Source organism: Mus caroli, chromosome 5, assembly GCF_900094665.2.
Source record: "Mus caroli chromosome 5, CAROLI_EIJ_v1.1, whole genome shotgun sequence".
NCBI lineage: Eukaryota > Metazoa > Chordata > Mammalia > Rodentia > Muridae > Mus > Mus caroli.
In genome coordinates, this window is record NC_034574.1 from 95,362,973 (window position 1) to 95,383,547 (window position 20,575).

A 20,575-nucleotide genomic window follows, 5' to 3' on the forward strand; every position below is an offset into this window, starting at 1 on the left:
ATTCCCTCACCCATAGCCACAGATCTGTGACCAGCATGCCCTCATGCTGCATTTGGGCTGAAATGAATGCAGCCAACTGCAGAGGGCCCAGGCAGTGGTGTCTGATGGGGCGCCCGCCCAGCATTGCTCTGGAGGTGAGGCTGGCGTGCAGGGCGGGGCTCCAGCCACCCCACCAGTGCTGCTTGGGTCCTCTGAAGCCGCCAGCTGCCAACTGAAACCCGAAACCCGGCTGCGTCTGCGGGCTGGCCCCACTCAGTTGTTCCAGCCTCTTGTACTGTATATTTACACATTCACACACAATCACTCTTTCTAACTTCTTGACTCTTTGCGCAACTGCTAGGATTTCTCAAGTGCATGTGGCAATTCAGCCCGGGTGAGAGAAAGCCGGTGGGACTCGGAAGGGAATCACGGGGCCGCGGGGCCGCCCAGGCTGCAGAGGGGACAGAACTAGAGCGAGACAGCGACTGCTGGGGGAGTCCCCCCAACTTTCCATGCAGCTGTGGCTCTGGGGCTGCCGGGCTTCCTCTGAGAGCAGCGCGCAGGCCCGGCGAATGGGGTTCTGCGCTCTCCCTGGGAAGTAAAGGGCACCCTGCCGACTGGAACTCATCTTTAGGCCAATCCTAGGAGCCTGGACATCGGAGCAGCCACCAGCCATCCCTTGTAGGTCCGGCATCCCTGGCAGGGTAGGTGATTTGACTGTTGCTGTGGAGCTGGGGCTTGGGGGGAGGAACCACCAGGAGGGTGGGTGAGTAGCAGCTTCAGGCTATAGGGAGGTAACTGCTGTGAGCCAGGAGCGAAGCTGGGACCCATACTGGTTCAGTGTGTGTGTGTGTGCTCGCACGCGCGAGCACTCGCTTGCGTGTAAAACACAACAAGCAGGCATCTTGTGTTCTGACTTACAAAACAAATGCAATTGATACAGTCTCTACTCCCGCCCTCTACCTTCTCCTTTCATCTGCTGATGTTCTAGCTAGTTTCAGAGTTGCCTAGACAACTGGTGTGTGGAGGTAGATTTCAGTATATATTGTGTTACTATTGTACCGGAAAGTGGTAATCTTCGGTGGATTTTAAGACACACAGATGGGTTTAGACTTCTTGAAGAGAAGCAGGCAGTACATTCTCATTAAAGGTAACTTCAGCAGTATTCCTTGGGTAAGTCCTCAAAGAGAGCTTCTTAGGCGGAATGCCTTTGAGATGCTAGGTTGTCTAATATGGGCCAGTGACCCAGCTCCTGCTCCACTGTAATCTGCTCCGACTCATTTGAGTAAGTCTCTCCCTAGTGGGTTTGTTTTTGTCCCTTTACTCACCATATGACAGATTAGTCCTGCTTAACTTCCAAAACATCACTGTTTCATCCCAGTCTTCAAAAAGGAAATGAGAAAGTCAGGCGAGGTGCCTGAAATATACAAAGTGTAAAAGCTTTGCTTACTCATAAGTATAAAGTTTTGTCTTCTTGGGTCTACTACTAAATAAGAAACTGATTAGAACCTGGGGACATGTGCAGTGGTATTTAAAAGCTATACAGGATTGCCGAGATAGATGGGTAGGCAGATTCAATCCGTTCGTTCCCTGACTCTAATTAGAGCTCAAAACTAGCCCTTAAGGTCAAGAAGTGATGTTGGTATTGAACTGGGCATCATAAAACATACAGAATCACTAGGAAGCAAATACAAAGGTACCCGAGGCTCGTGGGTTCTCAGTCTCCCTCTAAATTCCCCAGTACTTACTTCATCTTCTCTGGGAATACTTCACCTTCCAAGAGAACTTAATCATAACCACCTTTTCATTTTTCCTGAGTGCCTACCCTCCAGAAAACACATCAGTATCTGCTCTCTAGAGCCTTTATGGAGTTGTCAGAGATTTTGCCTTAGACATGGTGGAAGGCAAAGCCATCAAAACATAACTGTAAAAGAAATAACATCTTATCACACAGAGGAGAATGTGTGTTTTTGGTAGCAGATCTTTTCAAAGGAATAGGGAACAGGCTGAGGTTTCGAGGTACATGGAAGTAATGTACAGCTAGCAGGATATGGGGGGTTGTAATTCTCTCTGTAGGAGAAACCCAGACTCCTTGACTTTCAACCACATTGCTATCATCATTTTTATTTCAGCATCTGAGGGCTTTGGATTTAACACAAGGGTGGTTGCTATCCAATAATCTTTCTAACCTAGTAGTAAGTGGGACAAAATAAAGTTTTTCAGAACAAATTGAAAAACCACTGTAGAAATAAATAGCAATGTTTCTTTCCAGACAAGAATATAGTGTAAACTAGTTTTGGCTTATATCTCCAGTGAAATTTGCCTCAGCATTTGATTCAGATAATAGCTGCCAAAACTCTGAGAGCTGTCCTGGATGGTGGATTCATTTCCCATGTAATCCTGAACTCTCCTGGGTGGAAGGTGGGGGCGGTGGCGGGGGAGGGGCGGGGCAGTCGGTGGGTGGGAATGAGCAGCTGTGTACTGTGAGATTACTTTGCTGTCTGGGCCAGAATCTAAGTGGTGTTTACCAACAGTGCCCATAAGAGCCCCCGCTGTGGCCTACTGGCCCACTGAGGAGAGTTTTCTTTCCGGCTTCTAGCATCCTGGTTGGCTTCTCTAGGTGCACACAGGCAGTGGTGCTGTGAAATCTTGGCTATGTACGGTTAGTTTCCTGTTCTATGAGCAGGGCTGTGGTGCTCTCTGTTACCTGGAATCCGTTCCCTCTGGTATTTTCTGGTTAAAGGTGAAGGGATGAGTTTCCCTTTAATTCAACATGTGTTCGGCTGATTGCTTCTTTCTGGCCCATCTTGATTATTTTTATTGAGGGTGAATGTTTTGTAAAACTAATCTGGGCAGGTGAGTGGAGTCTTAGCCTGGATCCCAGGAGGAAGATTCTGCTACACAACTTGTCACATATGGATGCAGAGGAGAGAGGAGAGGGAGGGTTTGCAGACTCTTAAGCCTTTATTAGGCTCTAATCACATTGCACAGGAGAGTGAGTGAGTGAGTGAGAGAGAGAGAGAAGAGAGAGAGAGATTTTTATTTTCAATAAAATGATGCATGTTTACTCCTAAAGCCATGGTGAAAGGACTCAGATTTGTCCCAGATAGAGAAAGACATCGTAGAATACAGTTGTAAACAGACAGAGTTGCATGAAGCCAGTACTGAGCTTCATGTTGAATTGGACAGGGGCTCATCTATACTCTGGGTCTAAAGATTTACCAGGTTCTATTGGGTTCTGCACACCTGGAAGAAACTGGATCATGGTGAAGAAGACTCAAAGAATAATCATTTTTCAGAGATGTTGTGCTCATGTGTCCTTTGAAGTAGCACCTAGCTTCAATAAAATGACATTACAATGAATCTGGGTTGTTCTTTGTGTGTGGGAGGGGGGGCGAGGGGGGAGGTTCAGGCATGGTTTCTCGGTATAGCTCTGGCTATCCCTGAACTCACTTAGTAGACCAGGTTGGCCTCAGAACTAACAGAGATCCATGTGCCTACCCCTCGTACTGGGGGATTAAAAAGGCATGTGCCACCACGGCCTACAGTGAATCTTTATAAAACAAAAAATTGATATGCAAATCCCTTGTTCTGCAGTCTTTGGAGCCTAATGAGAGACAGTATTAACTTCAAACTCTTCATCTCATTGTGTGCAGTACTGGGATTGCAACTAAGCCTTTCAACATATACAATTCCACCAGTGAGACACACACACACACAGACACACACACACACACAGATACACACACAGACACACACAGAGACACACACAGACACAGACAGACACACACAGATACACACACACAGACACACATACATACACAGACACACACAGACACACACACACAGACACACACACACAGATACACACACACACACAGAGATACACACACAGACACACACACACAGACACACAGACACACACACAGACACACACACACATTGTGTTTTGTCTTTCATTTGGTTTGTTTCAAAAAGATCTTGCTACATTGCCAAGGCTGGTCTTGAACTTGTGATCTTCCTGACTCTGACATAACTGGATTATAGGCCTTTGCTTCCAGGGTGGCTAACTTTTCAGCCCAGCTTCTAAAAGCTTTTTCCTTTCAGTTTCCTTTTCCGCAGGGTGGATCCTTCCTGTTCACATTTCTGATGTCTTGTTTGTGGGTTTATTCTTCTGGAATGGTTCCCTAGAGGTTTACTTTAGATCCTTGACTGCCAATTTTAAAGAAAATTTCCTTGGTGGTGGTGGTGGTAGGGGGAACAATTCCATGCAGGAAGAATTAACAACTCCATCTTGTCTACCCCCATGTAATCTGATTATATTTTAAATAATGATAGTTGTGTGTCAACTGATGACGGGGACTCTTCTGAGAAATAGTTCATTATGTAATTCTATCATTATGGGACTATCACAGTGTAATTAAGAAGCCCAGAGACTATAGCCAAGGATATAGAATCCTAGTACAAGGCCACTCATGTTTGTTGTTCACCTTATAGGGTGGCATACTGCACATTGCCCAGTATGATTTATTTTATTCCATCTCTCTTTATTCCTAGCTATTATGAGTCCCTCAGTGTACAAGTACTAAGAGGAGGGAGCCAAGTAACCAATCCAGCATCCTGACTTTAGTACATAATGCTTTCTTAATGACTAAGCAAGCCAAGTGGTCTGTGAATAACATATTGATGGCCTCCACTTCATGCCAAGAGATGTAAACCAACAGTCTGTTGAAGAATACGCATTTGGACCCAGCATTTATTTTCTTTATGCAGCAGTACTACAAAAGACAATTCACTCTCTAGACCAGCCCACACATGCCTGTTTAATCTCTGCGATATACAAAATAGTGCACCTTTGCAATTCTAAAGCAAAAATAAGCCAAAAGCTATGGTAAAAAAAAAAAGTCATTGTTTAAAAGAAATCACAATTATTCCTGCATTTAAAGATAATAGAAACTGTTTCGATGAATACATTTTTGAACAATTATTTGTGTAGCATACTGTAAAATCTGTGCTCTATCCCATCCCAGAGGGAGGTCTGGATTTAACTGTGATGACTAATGATGAAGTTAAACTTGGATATGCTACCCGTGGGATGGGCAATCGTCTTAATTAATCAAACAAAATTAAAATACCAATTTTGGCTACTTAATAATTATCTCGAGTGAGAATGCTGGAGGCTAGTCAGATCTAATTAAAGGAGGAAACAGAGTGGGCACAGAAGAGGCTACATGGAGGTGACTTCCTTTCATGTCTCTGACTCTTCATTATATCGATTTTCTTTTCATCTCATTTGAGCACTAAAGCCAACCCAAAGTTTCTTCCTGAAAACCTCTGCCCCCCCCACCCCCCTGTCTCCTGCTATTTCTGCTGACTGTTATACAGAGAAGAGATTACACTCTATTCGATCTAAAACACAAATGGGCTCATTTTATCTTCAAAGCAATGTTACCTTTGTCTCTGGTCCCCCTGCCAGTATGTGCACAATATTTCGCCCAGTTGTGCAAACTACAAATCAGAGACCTCCGATGCATCACTTCTTCAGCATCTCTGGTAATATTGGAAAAACATGCACTGATGTTTAATTGATCATACTCCAACTGCTTATTTGTTTAAAAATGTCAAGTCTGCCCTCTATATGAAAGTTAGTAGAAACTTGCCCACTGTCTTCACACTGGCACCTCTCTGATAGCAGGCCTTTACAAAACAGTTCTTTAATATGGTGTTGTCTGTTTTAAAACCAAGAGTCAGGATAAGAACATGGGCTGCATCCTCAAATCTTTTATACTCCACATTACATAGTTTAATCCTTTTGTGCAAGAATTTTCATGTGTTAAATTCAGCCTAAGACTTTAGAGCAGTTTCTATTGGATAGCTTGTTTTGCGTTGGGTAATAGAAGAATGACAAAGAAATCACCATAAATCTCCTTTTATCTCGTAATTCTGGAAGATGAGAAACTGAATCTGATGCTTAGCTATAACTCAGTGTGGGCTTTCTGAAGACTTGGCCTGCAAAGTTTTAGCATTCATTCAATGCACCTGCAACTCAGACACCTTTAACAAGTTAATTTCCCACTGTGGAAATTGGTTGAATTTATTTTGTACTGTCTAGCTCTTTTGACATTTTAGCTAAATCTTTATAAAATTCTATTGTGTAACTTTTAAGTATTTTAGATTCAGTATTTTCCAGGTCATTAAATATAGTTACCTGAAATATTTTAGGTCTGTTTTCTTTACTTCCTCCCAGAGGATGTTCTTGTCACCGAATGTTACATTTCCTAAAGATCATGGAAGGAGAACTGACTCTTGGGAACTTTGAAAGTAGATAGTTATGACCAAACATGAGTGTTCTTGTCAATGTGCGCATCATGAATGTATAGAAGAATTCCCTTGGGGTGTCTTGGAGAAGTTGAAAAGAAAAATCTTTGTCTGCAAAGCAAATGTTTCTTATTGAGTGCAGACTCATGGGGCTATGATTGGTTATGGCGGCTTCCTGAATCCTGGGCTGAAGCTTCAGAAAACAGGGTATTCAGGTTCACCACAGAGGAAATTAACCTGTGAATCATCATGACTTCTTTTTCTGTCTACAAATCTGTCAATGGTCATTGCTCTAATGAATTAGGTACTTGCTGAGTATCAGACATGCCATCGGTTTTACTGTGGTAGGATCTTCCCTGTCCAATTACATTAAAATATTAGGGTAGCAGGAAGCCTGTGATTGGACACAGAAAAGGGAGGCAGAGTGAAGAGGTGCAGAGACAGATAGCATCTCTAGTGAGGAGAAGCCAAGATGGAGGCAGACAGACAGGAAGCAGATCCCAATCCCACATGGATTTAAATAGCCACAGGTAGTCATGAATATCATACAGGGATAGAATAATTGGAATAACTTTTGATCTAGGTGGGCAGCTTGTATCATTATCAATTGGCTCTGAAATTATTGTGTGGGCATCTTGTGAATTGAGAATTTATTGATACATAATCTGACTTGTTAATTATAAGCTTCTAGAGTTTTGTTTCTACCGGGTTGTTGGGTGTTGTGGAGGCTGGTTATAGCAGCTGACCGAGGGGTGGATGGTCACTGGGTAGGGCTGGCATGGCAGTGAAGGGAACTAGAGAGCTCTGGCCCCACCGGAGAGTTGGTGGGCAGAGCGTAGCTGGATGCAGCATAGGAACTTGGTGGTTCTTTTTAAATATTCCCCGAAACATTTTACAGATGTTATTTCTGTTCACAGAAGTTGTCTTAGTTAGGGTCTTACTGCTGTGAACAGACACCGTGACCAAGGCAACTCTTATAAAGACAACATTTAATTAGGGCTGGCTTACAGGTCCAGAGGTTCAGTCCACTATCATCAAGGCAGGAACACGGCAAATTCAGGCAGAGATGCAACTGGAGATGCTGAGAGTTCTACATCTTCATCCAAAAGCAGACAGGAGAAGACTGGCCTCCAGGCAGCAAGTAAGAGGGTCTTAAAGCCACGCCCACAGTGACACATTTCCTCCTACATGGCCACATCTCCTAATTGTGTCACTCCCTGGGCCAAGCATATTCAAACCACCCCAGAAGTAACCAGAAGTAACAGTTCTAGAAATGATTATACTGCATCTAATTCGAAGGCACTTGTGCTGTATACAGAGAAGTAAGAAATGGTATTTGCACGAATACCCAAACACTTCCATTTCCAATGTATGCCTTTCCTCCTGGTGACTTTCATCAGTGACCTTTAGAACCATGACCTCTGTGCTCCATAGGCTTGCTCTAATGGTGACTCCAAATGGCTGGCATGGAGTATAGTGAGTACTCTTGGGAGTCCCTTAGATGATGGCATTCCTAGGCTGGTGAGAGGTGACCCCTGGGCTGGCCTGCCACTATTAAAATTCTCCTTTAAGAACCCATCAGATCAACAACTGAGTGAATCCTACCGACCAGAGAGTTGTTCCTGGTGAAAGGTCAGTCGGAGTATCTATTTCATGGAGATCCAATCATCTACATTTATTACCCCACATGCAAGGACAAGTGCCCCTGGAGGACAGAGAGCAGAAGGGGAGTGTGATAAGAAGGGGGACTTCCAGTTCTAGGACTAGGAGAGAGAAGCTCAACAGAAATGGCAGAGTGGCGAAAAGAATCTTTTCTTTTGGGATTACAACTGAAAATAAAAGAAGAAAAAGGTAAAGATTTAATATACAACGTGGTAGATAAGGACCCAGTCACTGCCTACTAAGTATGGACGCCCGAGGTTACACTCAGCATTTGCCATAGGTTACTACAGCTCCAGACAGACCTTACCTCTGTTAGAGCTGAGAAAACAGAAGTTCAGAGACGCTGAGTAACTTGTGGCAAATCACACAGTCACTACCTTGTGGTTCCAGGACTCAAAGTGAATTATCTCATACTAAGCAAGTAAGCCTGTCTTCTGTGCTCTGGAGTTAGACTCCTTTCTCACGTGGTTAAGCCTGGTGGCCATGGGCAGGTTGCACTCACCGTTTTGAACTACTGTTTGTAAATACAGGTCCTTATTGATGCCTGCGACATAGTACCGTTTCTCATAGTTCCTTTGGTTTATAAAGGGAACAATGCCCGTAAAATGTCTCCCTGGCAAACATCAATAGAAATCCACAGTTATCATTAAATAATGAATGGTGAGAGGCCTGATCAATAGTTTTTTTTCAAATTGTAAGATTAAATTGTAATATAAAAATGGTGATTTTCAAAAAAAGTTTTCATTTATCTTGAATATATGTGTGTGTACCATCTGTGCACAGTGCCTGCAGAGTCTAAAAGAGAGCATCAGGTCCCCTGGTACACTGTGAACTGCCGTGTGGGCACTGAGAAATAAACCTGTGTCTTCCACTACAGCAGCAGGTAGGTGCTCCTACCTGCTGAGCTCTCTCCAGTTCCCTAACTAGTGATTTCCGACTAGCATGTCTTTTTTTTTTCTTTTTCTTTTTCTAAGAGGGAATAGAATGAGACAGAACAGAACTGGTATAAAAGATCGGGATTCATTATATGTTTTTAAAAGTAAAATACATTTCATGGATTTTGTTTCAGTTGTATGTACTTTTGACACTGTGTAGACATGAAAAAAAAGTGCACTTTGGGGCTTTGTTTGATAATCCTGAAAGAATGTGTTTAAAAGCATCTTTCCCAGTGACAGCTCATGTGTGACCTCAGTGCTGGAGTTTAACACTGGCCATGTTTCTCTCTCACTCTCCACATTTTTATTTCTCCTTGGACCTTGAGTTGGACAATTCAGATAGCCTAGCTGGCTGGCGAACCCTGGGGTTCTCTCCTCAAGAGATCTGGGCTCACACCCACCTCTATCTTTTCCATGGGTGCTAGAGACTCAGTCAGGTTCTCATGGTTCCACTGTGAGCAATTCACCCACAGAGCCATCTCCCCAGGCAGAAATATTTATTCTGAAAAGTTGATGTAGACAGGGAAGTTGGCAATCCTAACATGGCAATGATTCTGATGTATAGAAAGTATTTTGATAATGTGGATATTATGTAAATTTACATATCAAAGGGAACTTTTCCTCTCAATAAAAACAGTGGATGTATTGACTATGTGTATTATATGTAGTTAATTCAGAGAGAGAACATGTAATACTGTATTTCCTCCTTTTGTGTGTGTGCTCTTTTACTTTGAGATGTAAAGAATATCCTGCTTTCCCTTCTTTCCATTCAAACAATTATCTTGGGGCCGGGGTGTAGTTGAATTGGTAGCATGCTTGCTTACAATACACAAAGCATTGCATAGATTGCAGTGTGGTATCAGTGCTTGGGACATAGAAATGGGAGGATCAGAAGTCCAAGGTCAGCCTCATCTACGTAGGGCAGCCTGAGGTATATAGACCATGTTAAAGAAAATGAAAATGAAAAAGAAAAAGAAAAAGAGAGAGAGAAGTGTGTGTGTGAACGAGTGAGCATTCGAGAGAGGAGAAGGAGGAGGAGGAGAAAAAGAAGAAGAAGAAGAAGAAGAAGAAGAAGAAGAAGAAGAAGAAGAAGAAGAAGAAGAAGAAGAAGAAGAAGAAGGAAGAAGAAGAAGAAGAAGAAGAAGAAGAAGAAGAAGGAAGAAGAAGAAGAAGAAGAAGAAGAAGAAGAAGAAGAAGAAGAAGAAGAAGAAGAAGAAGAAGAAGAAGAAGAAGAAATAATTCTTTTTAAAGCAGCTTTACAAGAGGCAATGGCTAATTTTATTAAAAACTAGAACTTAATGGTGTGTGATATGTATTTAACAACAGACTTTTCTGGAGGGACCCATTTGTAGAGCTTACCAAAGGCTACATTTCATATTTAAACAGATGCCTCAGACATGTTTCCTGAGGTATTCGATTTCACGTTTCCTGGCTGTGGTAAAGCTAGGAGGGCCTGGGAGAAGGGTGAGGGGTTGTTGGTGTGATTCTGACTCGCAGCATTCGCCGGCTTCTGCCAATTCAGCCTGAGCTTCTAGTTTCTCTGGGCTTTTTCTCCTCAGTAAAGGGAGTCAGAGTAGAGACTCTTTTGGGTGGCTTTTGCCTGAGAACGTCTGTTGCCAAATGGTGGTGTGTTCTACCATTTGGTGGGAATGTGACTGTGTGAATTTGGCAGGACTGGAAAATGTGGGCATCTGATGGTTTCACTGGGGAGTAAGTCCCTGAATAGTTGTATATTACACTATGATGGTAGCAGGACCTTTCTTGGATGGCCATCATTATTGGAGGGGCTTGTTTTCCTCAGCTGGGGGTCTGGAGGGATGAGGGATGCCACTCCCGTGAATGATTGGGGGTTGCTTGTCATAAGGGTTGTGCTGAGGTACTGATGCCTTAGGCTCAGGAGTAAAGAAACCCATTCCCATTGAGAAACCGAGTCAGTCAGAAGAGTTTTCAGCTTCAAATCAAATTAAATCATTTGGGGAACCGGAGACCATATCATTTACTTTGCACCATTTCTGCAGTACAAATGCAACCGACATCTATTCTTGGACGGCGACTGGCGACTGGTGACTGGTGTTTATGATGCCTGAGGGAGACCAGTCTCCAGTTCTCCACACTATATTTTGACTATGCAGTAAGGCAAGCAGGGAAAAAATCTTGGCTCTCTTAGTTCAGCGATCAAATATAACTTGAAGACATGCTAGGAATAGTCCCTTTGAGGAGTAACTACTTTCTTGATGAAAGCGGTATTTTTGATGCACCTATTTGCAGAGGTTTTGATCCAGTGCAAGCGGGCGTTCCATGTGTGCAGATCAATGCTGTGATTAAAACATAACATGCTTTGATTTTTCCTCACTGTGGTTAGAAATACCACTTGCTTGACAGCTCTCTACAGAGCGCTAAGTAACAAGAGAACTTCCCTCCTTCCCTCCTTCCCTCCACTCTCTAGCCTTCCACACTGTGGCTTGTGCAGGCTGGACCCAGTGGGCCAAGAACAGTACCCATTCAACAGAACAGTTAGCAACTTGTGTCTTCTCCAGAGTCAGTTGTAGGTGGTAGGCCAGCTTGGATCACCTACATCTCAAGTTTGTTTACCTATATTCTTTTTTCTCTTGTACTTTCCTTTTGTTTGCTAATTAGCATAATTTTTGGAGGACTAATTTTATTCTCAGACACTGTGGGTATAAAGGTGTTGAACTGCAGCCCAGCAAAGTAGAGGGAGAGCACAGTGGGGTGTCTGAGGCTAACCACCTCCCCAGGAGAAGAGAAAGGGGCACAGCATGGAAATGGAAATGCTCTTTGCCTACACATTGATGAGATCATAGATTAGATGAGGATGTGGGAATTACAGAACTAAACATGGAAAGTCTGCTGGATAAATTCTGTTCATCTGTGTTAACCTGCAGGGTAGCGTCACTACAAATTAAAAGTCACACGTCACACTTCTCTGTGAGCTGATGAACTTCAGAATAAAAGTTTCTTCAGAGATCACCTCACTTCAAATTTCCTAGTAAGGAAGGTAGATCTGGAACAACGTGATGTGTCCTAGGTCAGACGTTCAGGAAACAAACAGAGTTAAGTCCAGTGTTGGTGCTTGGCTTATTCCTCAGGGCCTTTCTCTCCTGGGATTCTCTGAGAGAGTTAAAAGAAGTGGACTGGTGGGACATCCAGGTGTCAGTAATGAAAGACATCTGCTGTGACACTGAATGGCACAAAGAATCAGGTGACTTCCTATGTCCCTGAGTCCTTGTCTAATCCATCGTAGACGCTCATCAAGACAGGTGACACCTGGCTCTTACCAAAACCTCTGTCACCCAGCCCCACAAGTCTAGGGATCAAGTGTTTTTCCTTCCTTACCTGCCTCCCTCTCCCTCCCTCCCTCCCTCAATGGGAATCATATCTATCTAGCTTTACAATTGTTTGAAAATTATGCTTTTATTTTGAGTAGTGAGGATTGAACCCAGGGCCTTACACAACAGGGCAAACACTGAGCTGTGTTGCCAGCACTGTTTTCTATTTTAAAAAAAAATGGTTTATTATTTTTTACTCTCTCTCTCTCTCTGTCTCTCTGTCTCTGTCTCTGTCTCTGTCTCTCTGTCTCTCTGTCTCTCTGTCTCTCTGTCTCTCTGTCTCTCTCTCTCTCTCTCTCTCTCTCTGTGTGTTTGTGTGTGTGTATGTGTCTGTGTGTTGCATGTGTACATTTGGGTGTAGGAGACTAGGAAAGTGTGTTGTATCCTTTGGAACTAGAATTTCAGGCAGTTGTGAGCTGACATGGATTCTGGGAACTAAGCTTGGGTGCTAAGTTATTTGACAACTGATAGTTTTATATTATATATCTAAAGGTATGGCTTTTAAAAGAGTTTTAGTGTACATAATGACTTTATGCATTTGTGAAATAAGAAGTATAAGTCTAATTTTTAAAAGATCAGTAAAACTTAGAATATTAATTTTACATTTTTATAGAAGGTATACAAATTTATTACATATCTTAGGTGCTGGAATATTACACTCCTCTAATATCTTTGACAACCTTTTTAACCAAGCTTAGTATAACTGTGCAGAAACTAAGAATGTACTATATTAATATCAAGATACAGCTTAATATTTTCTAGATTAGGTTATAATTTCTTCAATATTCTTTGTAATAGTATCAGTTTTGTCAAATTACCTCACATAAATTGTTCTTAACACACTATATATTTTTATAAAGGTAAATCTTAACTGCACAATAATTATACATTGCCCTCACATCTTATACCCTTCATATTCTGGAAAATAAATACTCCTGAGGTGAACACACCAGAGCTTCCACACAAAATGCAAGAATAAAAATAATCATGTGTATAAGTCCTGCTCTTGGCCAGTCAAATATCTCCCGAGTCAGAAGAATGGAGGAGGGTAGAGAATTCAGCTCCTGGGGTCTGCTGTGTGAATCCTAGATACATAGAGACTCTGTGTGTGGCTTTTATTCGATATCTGTGGTCTCATCCTCTGCTGTTTGATTTGAGGAACATTCCAGGCGGTATCCTTAGCTTCCCTGACATGAGCCTGGGGCTTGAAGACTCCGAGGGATTCCTTTCACAAAAAGGGCAAGGCAGACAGAGCCCGTCAGGCGGGCAGTGCATGGCTCAGCTGCAGGCGACAGGCTTCATCTCAGCAAGGTGAGACACCTGTGCCTTTGGGGCTCCAGCATGCTGTGCTGAAAACCTGGGCAGACAGAGCCCGAGGTGGAGGATGGGTGGCTGAAGGAAGCATGGGGTGACTTCTATTTCTCAAGACAGCAGAGGGTACTAAATGTTTGGACTTCCCCAGATGTTTGCTCATGGCTCAATGGTGTCTCAGCTGGGGCTCTGACTTGGGGATTTCAAGCAGGAATAGGATGTTAGGTGTTCCTGCGGGTTAATATTTATGTATTAGGCAAATAATCTCCAGACCAAATGCATAGCAATAACAAGAGTGTCTTTCTTACTGCTGTTCTCTGTCCGTTTGTTGCAACAAAGATTTTTTTCTTATTCTCTTAGAAACAGCCATTAGGTAAAATAAAATTAATTGGACTGTTTTGTGGAAATGCCAAGCAATTAGGGTGTAGGATCATTTATGCAATGTATTATTAATGCTAAATGCTAAAATAAAGGTCATATTACCATCAGCCTGGAGAGGGTGGGAATGGAGAGGAGCCGCAGGGAGGAGAGGATGAATAAACGTCTCCTATTAAGGTGGAATGGGATGGAATTGCTGGTGGTCCTTTGCATGAGTCTGGGGTCTGCTGAATTACAGTTGGAGATGCTGTTTGTCAAAGCTGTTGAGTACTGAGCTAGTGACTGCCTGAGAAATCACAGACTGATCCCTGATACTAGTGCTGAGTCTCAAATCGTCACCAGCAGTGTTTACAGACTTGGGGATGGGCAAAGGCATTTTCTGGGGATCCAGCCCCAAGGCATCAGGGGAAATGTTTCCCTGCATTTCAGCTTTCCATTGAAATCAGAGTGACAGGCGTTCTCCTTGGGCTGGTAGCTTCTTTACTTTGCTGCATCTCCCTCTGATTCTCTTTAGAATGTAGTCGGACATGCACCACCTACTCGAGCTGCGCTCTGGTGTTTTTGCTGCTGAGCACTGCTTGGACAAACTTGACCAAGAGGCACTTACCTGGCAGTTTGGGGGAAGTTGTTCATGGGTGGGTGGTACCTGTTCCCACTGGAACTAAGCATGATGCGCATGTGATCAAAGAACGACGTTGGATGTTGGTTTGCATCTTCTTCTTGCTTAACGAAGGGTCTCTGTTCACCGAAGTAGCCAATCTTTCCCGCCTTTGTGTTTACAGATAGTCTATCTATGCCTGGCATCTTCACCATGTAGGAGTGGTGGGTTCTGGGAATCCAACTAGGACCCTATCCTTTTAACTATTGAGCTGCCTCCCCAATTCTCATGTACATCTACAGATCTACAAATATGACAATTTCTTTTGGTTTGCAGTAAATGATCACTAATTAGATTCTGACAGCTTATTTGAAAAAGTTTTCTCCCCCACCGCTGAAGACAGAGCTTTGCATGACATTTTAAAAGCTTTGAAAATTGTATGCTATATTAATAAATTGTGCCCAGAAACCAAGCAGTTCAATTTAAACACTCTCAGGTCTCTCTATTTCTATGTATTCACTCTGAAAAACCTGCTTTCTGTGAATTCCAATTTTCCTTTTATTAATAGATTTGTTGAGTTTAGCCCTTCCACATTATGCAAGTGAGATTGACTCCTGTGAAAGGTACTTATAAAAATTAGTATAAAACCTTGTATTCTAGGATAACCAATTATCTTACTATCTTGCTTTGTGCTCTTCAAAACTGTGACTAAATATCTTGCAACATATTACATACAATAAAGCTTTCCTAGAAAGTTTTTTTTGATTGATAGCATCTTATAATGACTAGTTTTAGATTATAACAGTTTTTCAGCTAATCGGTGGACAGTATAATAAGTTCTTCCATTTAAAGTAAATGCCGAGAAAATAAGTTTTGTTTTGTCAGTTTCTTTGGGTTTTGTTTTGTCAGTTTCTTTGGTGGCTTTTTAGAAATTGTGTCTACAAAATGAGTAATGGAGACTGGCATCTTTTGGAGGTAATAGGTTCTTGCTGTTCTGTGACTTGTGATTAATAAGTCTGCTAAGCCCTGTGTAAGAGTAGATGTCATCTAGAAGTCACTCATGAGACTGGCTGTTCATATCCAAAGTAGTTATGTGGAATCCACAGCAACTCTGCTCAGGGTCCTGAAAGACACGTACTGTGGAGTAGACTCTGCTCAGGGTCCTGAAAGATGTGTAGTGTGAACTAGACCCCTGGGGTCTGGAAATAATCATTTCATTTGTCTGTAATCTATACTCATTTCTCGGACAAGGAAGGCTATGGTCAGAGTACACTCAGCCAAAAGACCCAGGCTTTTGTCCGGTGATGTCTTCTGCTGCTTGTGGGTATCTGAGACACTGTATTATAGAAATAGCCTCAAGTTCCCCTACAAGTGTCAGCTGCTTTGAATGCTAATGAGTTGGCACTGGGCTGAGCAGGTGACAGCTGTGAGAGGGACTGCAGCCACCACTCACTTGCTTCTGTCCTCCTTCAAAGCAGTGGTCCCTCCCATTCGAAGGTCAGGGTGTTGTTTCCTGCAGCCTTTTGCCGTCTTCCTTTCTCTTTTTATTACTTCCTCTTTTTGTTACTCTGAGGCATTATATTAGTTTCCTGTGAGTTCCCCTCAGTCCTTCTAGTTGCAATAGTCCTGGTATCTATCTATCTATCTATCTATCTATCTATCTATCTATCTATCTATCTATCTATCTATCTATCTATCTATCTATCTATCTATTTATATCGTTTTGTAAGATGATCATTTCTGGGATGTATTGCACTGGATGTAAATTTTATTCCTTTTTGGGACCTCTGAAACCATGGACCTAGTATGCCATTTTAAAATTGTCCCAAACTGCTTGAATGGCCTACTGAATAATTGTAATTGGCCTCTTTTCTCCTACTACCCTCAGAAAACCCCCATGGAAGTGTACAGTAATACAGAAGCTGAACTAGCAATATTACTGCTGGTATGGATACGTAGGAGCCCTCTAATTAGAAAATTCTTCCATATTTATGAAAGGTAACAGGTTATTTAAGTATTTTCTAAAATGGGTATAATTTTAAGTGAGATAAAGTAGCTCAAAGCATTTCTCAGTATATCAATTATTTTAAATTATTTATTTATTTATTAATTTATTTATTTGCATGTACATTGGATGTTTGGCCTGCACATATGTCAGTGTGAGGGTATTGGATCCAATGGAACTTGAGTTACAGACAGTTGTGAGCTGCCATGTACGTGCTGAGAATTGACTCCGGGTCCTCTGGAAGAGCAGCCAGTGCTTTTAATCACTGAGCCATCTCTCCAGCCCAAATACCAGTTATTTTTCATTTCCCCTTTAAATACCACTTTATGTTTTAAAATTTACATTGTACTTTTTAACATTTTGAAGTAATATAAGAAAAAACATGTTAAATTTTTACCCATATAAACATTTCTAGATGTTATCAAAAGCAGTTAACATTGAGATGATACTCTTAACTGCTTTATAGTTGTCATCCAAATCTCATCCCTTATTCTGCCAATGTCTTTTTTTCCTAGGTGAGTTACTAACAAGAATTCCATGTTGTATTTTCTGGTCATATCTGTGTATTTCTTCCCAAGGCTTCTTACTGTTTTGTTTTTCAAGGTCTGGACACTGATGAAGAATGCTCCCAGTCATTGTGGAGGGTGCTTCCAGTCATTGTGGAGGGTGCTCCCAGTTATTGTGGAGAGTGCTCCCAGTTATTGTGGAGGGTGTTCCCAGTCATTGTGGAGGGTGCTCCCAGTTATTGTGGAGGGTGCTCCCAGTCATTGTGGAGGGTGTTCCCAGTTATTGTGAAGAGTTTTTCCAGTTATTGTGGAGAGTGCTCCCAGTTATTGTGGAGAGTGCTCCCAGTTATTGTGGAGAAGTCTCTTGCATTGGTTTTCTCATACTTAAGTTCCAGTTGGTTCTTGAGAGTACCACAGTGCCCTACACTTCTCAGCAGCATAAGGGAAGTGCGCTTGGTTAGTGCTTGTCTAGGCATGGTAAGTGCAGTTCCGCAATTGTGGTCTGTCTCTCCCAGTCAAAAGTCGTTCATTTCCCTTTTTGTAATAAGAAAGCTTTACTGGGAGATGAGCATTTTTGTTTCCCAAAACTGTGTGTGTGTGTGTTTAAGTAAAAGAAGAGAGTGACCGGACTCTAGCAAATATCACTGTGGGAATGGAAGAGAAATCATATTCCCTGTAAAAAGCAATAGCAAAAACAACAGAGGTCTTTCTGTCATATATTTGCAAGTAGAAGGAGCTCAGCCTAACTTCTAAGATCTGGAACTTCCCAATTAACCTATTCTAATCATTGGAGCTCATCTTTAATTCCAACATGATCAGCTTTATTGTTGTTGCATCCCTGAATTCTGTGTTCCTGCAGTGTGCTTGCCTGGATTGTTTGCTAGACTCCTGTTTGCTGAACGGTCACCAGGGTCATCACCCTCTGCCATCTACCACATGTATAAATCACACTTGGTGTCCAACGTGTTCCTCAGATTGTCTGCATTTGCTGACTAGGGACCCCATGTGGGTCCTCTCCTTATGTCCCCATCATTTTTAGAACACACCTTACTTTCTGCCACCATGAAATATTCCACTTTCTTCTTACCTTTCTTTGAACTCAGTCCTGAATCAACTATTTTCCCCAAATAGCTAAGTTTCTTTTATTAAATGTTGGTATCCAGAAACCAAGACCTGGGGCTGGCAAGATGGCTCAGTGGTTAAAGAAGCTTGCTGCCAAGCTGCCGAGACTAATAACCAGAGTTCGATTCCCCAGGACCCACATGGGGAAAGGAGATATCTGACTTCTGAAGGTCGTCCTCTGGTCTCTACATATGTGCGTGCGTGCATGCATGTGTACAGACCCCCCCCACACACACAAACATATACATACACGTGTACACACACATGTGCACACTAAATAAATGTAATTTTTTTTTAAAAAAGAAACCAAAATCTGCGTTTTATGTGTGCCTATTCATAAAATAACATATTTCATTTTTTTCCTACAGTGTATTTACTGATTTTCTTAAATTTAGTCCCAATGTTTACTAAATGGAGTATAATATTTATACTTAGACCAAAGTATTTTATTTTGCCTTCATATATTTTTCCTTTTCTTAGACTATTAAAGCAAATTCTTATTTTCCAAAGTTATTCTCATGGAAAAGCCTTGGTGACAGAGACCATCACAGGGAACATCACCACCTTGACGTGTGTCACCTACTAACCAAAGCTTCCTTTCAATAGACTGTTTTGCTTGACTTCCTGGACTCACAAAAGCCAGACCCAATATTTCTCCTGTGGATCCAGGCTATTGTAGAATTTGGACGAGAAACCTGCCTACTACTACACAGAAGGTGTAAACTGTTATAGACAATGCGTAGCTCCCTGCTTGAAAAGTTCAACCTACATTTTAAAAAGGACATTTTTTCAAAGATTGGCTTAAAGCTCCTACAGGCAGTAGTGTCACCCCTCCGCTCACCTCTCAGTGTCATTGGTCAGGGTCACACCCCAACGTTTCCATTTTCACGTCCTCGTTGCTTCCTCTTAGGTCAACAGCAAGAACTAAACCAACTCAGGCTGGGAGGTGGGAATTGTAAGCTGTGACGTGGTTACATTCCCGATGTGTCTGAACATAGGATTCTTGAGCTGATTTTATCTCAAGGTACAAGGGGGGATGCTTTCTGCCGTTTTACCCTCTGTCTTTACAGGAAGGTTTCGCAGACATTTGATAAAAGAGCAAAACAAGTACCAAAAAAAGCAAGCACAAAACGAAACAGACCCCTAACAAACAACATCTGATCATCCCGAGTCACCTGTTGGTTCACCCACCCTGAAAGGCAGAGGTACCTCCAAGCTCCCACTAACCCTTCCTAGCCAGCCTCAGCTTTCAAACCAGGTATCTTGAGGCAGAATTAGATATGGAAATTTCACTCTCTTTCTGGTACTCAAGGAAATCTTGTTTCATTTTCATTAAGAGTGTGGCATTTTTACAGTTTTTCTGAGTGGAGCTTCATTCAACGCTTGGCTCAGTAAGTTCTTTGGCCTCTGGGAAATTGGGTTATATGCTTCCAGTGGACAGCAGGCTCGGCATGGGAGACTCATGGTGCAGGCTCCCCCACCTCATGCCTCCTCAGTAGGGTGCCTGGTCACTGTAGACCTCAATTTTTCCTTCTGGAAATTAATAACCAAGAAAATCAACGTCTTGTATTATGTGACTATTATAGAGTTTAAGTGGATGGGAGATGAGTGGTGTCTATAAGGCATTCCCAGATTCTGGCACTTCTGAGTTCCCTGTGGATCCAGCCTTACTTTGGATCCTGTATTCTTACATATTCTAGACCATTGGATACATGTGTATTAAACTGTCTGTGCTCAGTAAAGAGGAAAGCCAGTTAGACCTTACAAATAGGTTGGAATAGATGCCTTAGTTTCCCAGGTCATGATGAAGTCAAAACAGTACCCTCCCTGGTATGTGTCAATGTGTGTGTGAGTTCTTGTGATGTGTTTACAAGTGCATGTACATGTGTGTGTGTGTATGGGTGACTGTGGCGTGTGTATGTATGCATGCGTGTGTGTGTGTGTGTGTGTGCCAGCGTGTGTGTATGTATGTGTGGTGTAGTATGTGTCTGTGTTCATGTGTGATTGTGGTATGTGAGTGTGAGTGTGGTGTGTGTTGTGAGGGTGAGTGTGGTGGTGTGTGTGTATGAGAGTGTGGAGTGGTGTATGTGTATGTTTGTGTATGTATGTGGTGGTAAGTGTGGTATGGTATGTGTATGTGTGTATATGTGTGGTGTATGCATGTGTGTGTATGTGATTGTTATGTGTATACATGTGCATTGTGTGTGTGACTGTGATGTGTGTATGTGTGCGTGTGTGTGTGTGTGTGTATGAGTGTGGTATGGTATCTGTCTGTGTTCATGTGTGATTGTGGCATGTGTGTATGAGTGTGGTGTGGTGTGTGTGTTATGTATGTGTGAGTGTAGTGGTGTGTGTATGAGGGTGACTGTGGTGTGGTGAATGTGTATGTATGTGTATGTATATGGCAGTGAGTA

The 20,575-nt window shown here is 42.4% G+C and overlaps 1 protein-coding gene across 1 annotated transcript in view; it reads left to right on the plus strand.

Moving 5' to 3' along the window:
• The first annotated feature begins 213 nt into the window (after positions 1 to 213).
• The window catches only part of Arhgap24 (Rho GTPase activating protein 24), a 400,247-nt gene continuing 379,885 nt past the window's right edge, over positions 214 to 20,575 (plus strand). The window contains exon 1 of the mRNA XM_029477119.1: positions 214 to 683. The gene's annotated coding sequence lies outside the window, so the exon portion shown is untranslated. The remainder of the gene's footprint in view (positions 684 to 20,575) is intronic.